This window comes from Octodon degus, unplaced genomic scaffold, assembly GCF_000260255.1.
Source record: "Octodon degus isolate 3935 unplaced genomic scaffold, OctDeg1.0 scaffold00063, whole genome shotgun sequence".
Classification (NCBI taxonomy): Eukaryota; Metazoa; Chordata; class Mammalia; order Rodentia; family Octodontidae; genus Octodon; species Octodon degus.
In genome coordinates, this window is record NW_004524639.1 from 10407131 (window position 1) to 10414569 (window position 7439).

Consider the following 7439-nt stretch of genomic DNA (forward strand, 5'->3'; position numbering starts at 1 on the left):
TTTCAGAAAAGAATTGCGCTCTGATTTCTTCTATATCTCTCTTCTGCTGCTTATTTACTATCGACGCTCTTGATTCATGCATTTGAGCTGAGCTAGTATCCTCCACACTTGTTCTGGGTGGGCACTGGGTTGCTTCCCTATGTTTCTGGATTTGATTCTTTAGTGCAGATGTTATTAATTCAGGGATTTCTTTTTTCATTTCCAATCTGAATTCTTTTATAACTTTCTGCAGCTGTTTTGTTTCAGAAGCTGTTGATTCTTTGCTTTCTGCTGTGTGATTTCCAATTTTTTCTGTGTTAGTGTCCTCTGCACTTGTTAAGAGTGGGCTCAGGTTCTGAGGTTGCCTTTTGTTCCTTCTCTTCATTTTTTGTAGCACTGTCTTCTGCCCTTTGTTGTAGATCTTTGCAGTAGTTGTAACCTTCACATGTGCTGAAGTTGAGGTGGAGCTCTACAGAGTTTGGAGTTATCCAGCTGCATCTGCCTTAGGTCTGGCTGCTGTGCTCAGCTCCTTCCTGCTGCGGACCTGGGCTAGGACTGGGTCTGGGGGTTCCCGGAAGTCGGCAGAAATTCCTACTCAGCGGGAGGGGTGGGGCAGGTAGGGCGGAGTGGTGGGGGTGGCCGGAGGGGGTGGGAGAGGGTCCGGCCCACACTGCACCTGGGCTGGGAATGGTCCCGCCGGCGCAGGGTAGCAGGAAGCTCTCCACACACTCACCGGACCTGGGCTAGGACTGGCTCTGGGGGTTCCTGGAAGTCCCCAGAAATTCCTACTTGGTGGGAGGGGTGGGGAGGTATGGCAGAATGGTGGGGGCCGGCCCAAGGGGGTGGGAGTGGGTCTTGCCCACACTGCGCCTGGGCTGGGACTGGTCCCACCGGCGCAGGGTAGCAGGAATCTCTCCACACACTCACCGGACCTGGGCTAGGACTGGGTCTCTGAGATGATTGTAATAATAATTTCAATCAGCTTTTTGAAAAGAACCATTAATGTGTAGAATTTTCAATTTGACTAACTCTTTATGCTGATATCTGTGATCTGAGCAAGTACACTGAGGACAGCAATGGGCAATACAAAAGCCATGCTAGAATACTTCTCACTATACTCAAAAATTATTAATTAGCTATTCTTTTTTTTCCAGTACCAAGAATTGAACTGAAATATTGCTTGGTGCAAAAATGTTTTATACAGAAAAATAAAATTTAAAGTTTTAAGAAATACGTAAAAGTACTTTTGGTTCCCAATTTGAGTGTTTAAATGATTTCTTCTGCATTGCAAATTATTGAATTTCAGTTATAGAGTGAACTCGTTCTTTTTCTGTTATCCGTTGATTTCAGATAAGAACACTGATTCAAAGTTACTTAGAGGTCTGTTGGCAATCTAATTTACAAAGTAACAATCTGAGTCCCAGGGGAGAAAATAAGACACTTCTCTTGGTCTTTTAAATGTGTACCATTTCTAATGTCGTATCAAGTATTATACTCTCTTTTAAATAAATTTTTAAAAAATTAAAAAATATACAAGGAAAAATTAAATTTTCTTGAAAACAACAATTAATAGTCAATTATTTGTCCAAACTTGCATAATTATATCTGTTAATCTGAGAAAAATATTTGACTATTAAACATAGATAGTATAAAAAAATGGTAATTAGCTATTCTTTTTCCCCCCAGTACCAGGAATTGAACTCAGGACCTTGTGCTTGCCCAGCAAGCACTTATTCTACTCAGCTAACTCACTAGCCCATAATTAGCTATTCTTGTTTTGAAAATCTGTGACATAAGTATTGTTGTGTGTTAATCTGTTTCTCTCTTTATTTTTACTTTTGTTTGTATTTTTCAAAATAAAATTTAAAAATAAATAATTCAATCTTTTTTTTTGAATGGATATTTTAAGATGCTCTATGTTTTTCAAAATCCCATTTTAGTTCTTTGTGTACTTCTAGTAATTTGTCCATTTTACTTGTGTTATATGATATATGTCATACTATTAATAATAATTCTCTCAAGATTTATTTATTTATTTATTTGGTACAAGGTATTACTACACAGCACAGACTCACAGTGAACCTCCTTTCTCAGCCTCCCCAGCAGTGGAATTACAGGTGTGTGCCACAACAGCCTGGTTTTGGTGGTTGCCATGGTGTACCTGGGGTCTTGGGGCAGCGTGGCATGTGGTACTGAGAATCAAACTTGGGTCCTGGCACTTGTCATGCAGGGACTTTGACTGAACTATCTCCACAGCCTAACAATAATTCCTTTTTTAATGTATGTAGTACAAGGTCTACAGGGTCTCACTATTCAGATCGGACTCGTAGTGATCCTCCCTGTTTTTCAGCTTCCAAAAGGCTGGGATTACAGGAGCGCACCATCACATCCAGTGTCAGTCACCATCTCAGTGTGCCCAAGGCACTCTGGGGATTGAATACATGTCCCTGCATCTGCCTAAGCAGGATCTTTAGTCTGCTGAGCTATCTGGCAGGCCCTAATAATATTTTTTTCTTCAGAACCAGGGATTGAACTCAGGCCCTTGCACTTGCCATGAAAGAGCGTATTCTACTGAGCCATCTCCCCAGCCCCAATAATTCTTAATGATCTTCATTTCTGTAAGACTTTTCATTACACTCTTTGCATTTTGTTTAGTTTTTCAGAAGAACTTTTGTTTGTTTTCATACTTAATTTTATGTATCCACTTCGTGAAGCTAATGTGCTCAGTTCTTTTGTTTAACACTAGATGATACTTCAAGATATTATATTTTAAACATCATAGATCGTTATTTTTATTCTGAAATTTTTGCTTGTTTTCTTGAATAAGTGATCTTTCTTTTGCTGCACACATTTAGGGACAATTTTCTTAGAACTTCTGTGGTTGTTTTTAAAAATGAATTTGTGAGTTTTGACCGAAGTATATCTGAAGAGCCCCTTACTCTATCATTCCATGATTCCCATAAAATCAGATAACAAAAGGAGATATGAGCTGGCTCAATCATGTTGATAAATGTAAAGATGTTTTTCAGTCCTTTATTTGACTATATAATTTCTCTCCTATTTGACTCTGAGTTTTCTACTCCAGCTTCTATAGCTATAATTTAAAAATAGTTTTACTTATCATTCATTCAAATGTTTCGTTTGTGAGCAAGTCTCCCATCAATTTCAAAAATATTTTGGTCTCCCTCAATATGTTCTTTTTTCTCATTCACACTCTCCTCTGTAGCATTCTTTCTAGCTACAGTCAAATTTTTGCTGCAATCCTTAATTGAAGTAAGATCTTGCATTTGAAGTCACTATGCTGATTTTTGGACAAGTGCTTTATTCATTTAATTAATGTTTTATGTAATAATATAAATGTACATTTAATACTTCCACTGGATAACTGATATTATAATGAAAACATTAATTCTTTGTTTTTGAAAAGTTATCATATTTATTTAAATGTGATATTTGTGCTTAATATTCTCATGTTCCTTTATTACATGTTTACATATTAATGTAATTTGATCATATTATACTTTTGTTTTATATTATGAACCTTATAACTATAATTTCTGCAATATTGTAGGTCTGATAATGATATTTTGGTGGGTTTTACTCTAACTAACCTAACTTATTCTTCTAACAGCAGATTATATTTTGGTAAAATTTAATTATGAAATAATGCTCTGACCCTTTGCTATGTTTTCAATTCTTGCTTCTGAAAAAATTCATCTTAGGACTCAACCACAAATAAAATAGTCTCTAGAGATCTTTATATATACAAGCACCCTATGATATTAATTTTAAATTGTTTTGAAAATTATTAAACATAATTTAAATAAATGGAATGATTCACTTTGCTTAATGATATAAATACTAAATAAAAAGGATGATGCTTCTCCAAACAATTATTTATAGATTTAATACATTTTAAGCTTAATTTCAATATGGTTTTGATGTGTTATTCTACCATTTGTATGTAACATCAAAGGCAGGTATATTCAAGACAGCACAGAAATGGGACCAGATAATGGGTCTTCATGTTAAGGACTATTACATTTAAGAGAGTGTGTTAATATGCAAGAACAAATAGGTAAATATGATAATAAAGGGAATTCAAAAACTAACATAAGCTGCTTTAGAAATCTGATAGTACTAAAATTCTGATTGAATGAATTTGACTAATTAGGTTATCTTATTAAAAAACCATGTATATCACAGCATATACAAATACATTGGAAAGAAAAGTGACCAAAAAAATAAACATGTATATCACAGCATGCACAAATACATTGAGAAGAGACAAAAATGTCAGAGGACAAGGAATTGAGACTGAAAGTGTGAATGAAGAATAAAAAGACATTATAAAGTAATAGAAAACTAATAAGAAAAACAATATTTATGATTTTAAATGGTAAAATAAGAAATGTCCTTTTTTGGGATTTTAGGGAAGTGTCTACAGGGTGTTCAGGGTCTCACTGGTAGATCAGACTCTAATGATCTGCCTGTTTCCAGCCTCCCATGAGCTGGGATTACAGGCACGCACCACCATGCAGTTCTCAATTGCCACCTCAGCACGCCTCAGGGGCAGAGCTGGCACAATGGCCTCAGGGATCAAAGCCCTGGCGCCTGGGCCTGCTTGCAGGCTCTTTAATATGCTGAGCTATTTGGCCAGCCTGAGAAATGTCCTTTTAAGTTGGTATTGGTGGCACAGATTTTTACTATGAACTTAAAAGTTGTAGAAAAAAAGTTATTGCAGAGATTCTTGATACCAAACTGACCTACAAAGCAAGCACATAAATACCGATTCAAAGTTTAGTAGCTCTACCATAGTCTCACATTTGAAAAGGAACCACCTGTCGGAAGTGTGATCTTGGCATACATGTGTCTCATCTTGACTCATCTCCGTGTTCAGCAGCTGATGTCCTTGGTCAGTTAGATCACCATGAGCAAGATGTCTAACACATTATCTTGATCTTCACAGAAAACAAAGTAACTGATTCAAGTCAATGGTGCATATTGTATGGAAAAACTGCTGAGATTAGTGCTACCCATAAAGGCCTAAGACAGACTGGAGTTATGAAATGTATTTAATTCACTAATCAGCACAGAACCTAGAGTTACCCTTTAAAGTAAGAGTGAACTACATCAGTGCAAGGGAGATAGCTCAGTGGCATAAGTCTCTGCCTGGCAAGCATAAGGTCCTTGAGCTCAAGCCTTGGCTTAAAAAAAGTGTGCTACATCAAGTTCAAACAAATGTATTTCTAATTTCATCTGCTGCCTTAGATATCATTTTGCCCCAGAGAAAATTAACACTATCTGAAAGAATGTACTTTGCATCCATCAATATCTGGAATGTATCATATTTTATCTTTATCAAAGAGCATTATACACAGTTTTGATTCATTTGGGATGGATAAGCACAAAAATTATTTGAATTCCTTCACCCTCTGTAGTCTAAAAGAATTTTTACCTTTCTTGAATCTAGACTATTGGATATTGATCCACTATATTAATGTCATAATTATTTGATCTGTATAAACAACTATGTTAGGTGACTTAGTACAAAGCATATGTTTATGAGAAGAGACTGGCATATAAAATTTAGGATAAGAGGATATGTCAACCCCCAAATTTTATTTTTTTATTTAATTTTTTCATTTTATGTATTTTATATTTTTAAATTTCAAAAGGTTAATATGCACACAAATGAACATACAAGCTATATATGAAATTGGAAATACAGGGTCTCACTATGCAGCTTGGAGTTCTAGTGATCCTCCTGTTTTTAACCTTCCCAGCACTGGGATTTCAGACATATGCCACCACTCCTGGACTTGGTTGCAGACGCAGCTTGCCAAAGCAGGCACTTAGTCTGCTGAGCTATCTCTCTGATCCAACCCCAAAATTTTAGAAGTCCCAAAAACATGAAAAATTCTTTACATATTCTCCAAAATAAAGGACAAATTATTAGTTCTTGTTACTCAGTAGGAAGGAAGCATGAAACCAGGTAGATCTCTTAAAAACTTGCAAATATATCCCACATGTGCCAAAAATGCTGTACCCAGTAGAATACATTACACAAAAGGCAGTCAGTTTTAGCTGGGACCAATTTAAAAGCAGTTGGTTATAAGTCCATGCTGCAGTTTTAGAGAATCTGATGCTTGGCCTATATGAATTAGTAGATTGCATGGTTTTACACTGCTCGTGGGAAAAAGGACTCTATGGAACATATAGGGAATTCCAAAGGGATGTTCAAAGCATAGATATTGTACGTTTCTGGATCAAGACGGTATATTATGAAGCATAGCAGTAAACAGAATGAATTATTTGGGAAAGCATCCTGACAGTTACTTTTGCCTTGTAGCTAGAGCACTTCATCATTAAATCTCATATAATACTGTTTGGTCATTATATTATATTAATTTGTATATTTATAGCTTGTATATTCATTTGTGTATATGTTAACATTTTTGAAATTTAAAAATACAAGCTGCAAATGAGAATTATACAAAATGTTTTTCAACTAATAAGTTCTGAAAAACTACTATGCTTCAGCAATAAAAACATACAAATTTATGAATAAGAAGTGGGGCAAAATTAATAACAAACATCGCTCTTTAGAAAAGGAAAACACTAAGAAATGTAAAATTATCCAAATCTTATTAATAATCAAGAAATTTGAAATTAAAATGAAATAAAATTCACTACACAAAATTGTTAAAAATTTTATGTACAAAGCTCTACAACACCAAATGCTGCCAGATATATGGAGGAGGGAGGTTTTATCATGTTTCTTATGGAGGGTTTAGTTAGTGCATAAACATAAATTGTCAGGCTTTGTGTGTTCTACAAATATCAATTATTGGCCAGAGAAAGCCTCATTCCTTTGTGTGTGGTAATGTCTTATGGGATAGGTTACTCATATGGGATTAGGCACCAGAAAGAGGTAAGAATGAATTGTTACCAAGTAATAATCATAGAATATGAGGAAAAAGTACGCTATTTGATAAAGAAGATCACAAAGAGAGTCTATAGTTTCTACTGATGATCATCACTTGTAACACTCAGAACCTTTTGTTTCTCAGAATATGATTTTTTTTCCCAAACGTATCTCCAGGACTCTGGTCACAATTTCTAGGAAATTTTTCAAAACCAGAGCTAAAAACAAAATTATTCATGTTCCAAGGCACTGCTCCTAAGCCATAATGGATACTTCTCATATTTTTTCCACCACCCACTTTAGAGTTTTCTTTCCCATTTTCCTAGCATTTATGCTGGTCTATGGTACTTTCTTTGGTTTTTGATTAATAACTTCAGTAATTGCTCTGTCTTGGTCATTTACACATAAAATTTTATCTGGGAATAACAAAAAGGGAGATTGCTCAACTTTTAAAATATTACTTCCTTGCCCCACTTTTGTAATAACATCATTACCTTCTCATAGCAACCAAGGTCCTCTTTTCCTTGGCAAT